Consider the following 1,223-nt stretch of genomic DNA (forward strand, 5'->3'; position numbering starts at 1 on the left):
GTTGGGGAGATGGCTATCTATATAAGTGAGTGTATTGGCTTTATGGTATAGTGGGATCCAGTTCATTCAGGGCCCGTGTCCCCCAGGGGGTGATCATCAGAGTTTCAGGAGCTGAGGAATTAGACTCTGGAAGTTTAAAAACAAAAACAAAAAAGCACCTCATTCTACATTTCAAGTCTCACCAACATGCAGACTCTCTGGACACTTGATTCTAAATCATTAACTCGGCTGTGAAAGAAGTTGAAGAGTTATAATAAAAAAGCTACAAGGTGGATATTTTCCACCTTGCGGATAAACAAATCAAGTCTTGGCAATATGAAGGATCCTACACACTCTTGTAAAGCTAAAAGGTAGAGCTGGGTTTTAAATCTCGCTGTATTGACTCAGAGCTTTCAGCCACTCCCCCTACTACTTCTACATTGCAGTGCATGTGTTCTCAGAGGAAGAAGAGAAGGTAAAGCGAACATAGGCACCCATTCCAGCCTGTCCACCCACAGTGCTAAGTTTACATCACTCCCTTGTGATGTAACTTGCCAGGAACTACTGCCAGTGAAGCAGCAATGCTTTGGCATGTGCCTGCTGAGGTTCCCCACCCAGACAATGAGCCCTTATTGTGGAAATGAGCCCTCAAAATCCCCTTCTGTGGTTTGGGGGGGGGGATGTCTGTATAAATTAGCCTCTCTGTGTGTCACTGTGCCCTTTTGTTTTCTAGATAAAAAATCTCAACCGTGGTTTTGCCAAACTGAAGGCACTGGTGCCATTTCTTCCTCAGAGCAGGAAGCCTAGCAAAGTTGATATCCTTAAAGGTGCAACTGAATACATACAAGTTCTCAGTGATGTTTTGGAAGGAGCCAAAGACTCTGAGGTAAGGGTTTAAGCAGTTGGAAAAATGATATCCATTGTTTATTGAGTCTTTTCTATGTGCCAGGCAATTTATGTATACATTCCAGTTAATTTATAATAGTTCTCTGATCTATTTGTGGTCCCCATTTTAACAGGAAGAAAACAAAACACAGGTAAAGGCCACACGGTTTAAGTGTCAAGACTAGGGATTGAGCCCAGGTCTGTGAGAGCTTTGGAGCCAAGTTCTTGACCATATATATAGTTACCTCCTGTCACTGTCCAGGGCACTGGGTTCCTAACCACTGAATTTTCAATAGGACTTTGACAGTTGGGGCATGAGAGGAGGATTCCATAAACTCACTCTGTGATGGGGGCTTCTC

General features: G+C 43.4%; 1 protein-coding gene across 1 annotated transcript in view; it reads left to right on the forward strand.

Moving 5' to 3' along the window:
- The window catches only part of FIGLA (folliculogenesis specific bHLH transcription factor), an 11,505-nt gene that overhangs the window by 3,996 nt on the left and 6,286 nt on the right, over positions 1-1,223 (forward strand). The window lies entirely within an intron of this gene.

Source organism: Pteropus alecto, unplaced genomic scaffold (genome assembly GCF_000325575.1).
Source record: "Pteropus alecto unplaced genomic scaffold, ASM32557v1 scaffold131, whole genome shotgun sequence".
Taxonomy (NCBI): Eukaryota; Metazoa; Chordata; class Mammalia; order Chiroptera; family Pteropodidae; genus Pteropus; species Pteropus alecto.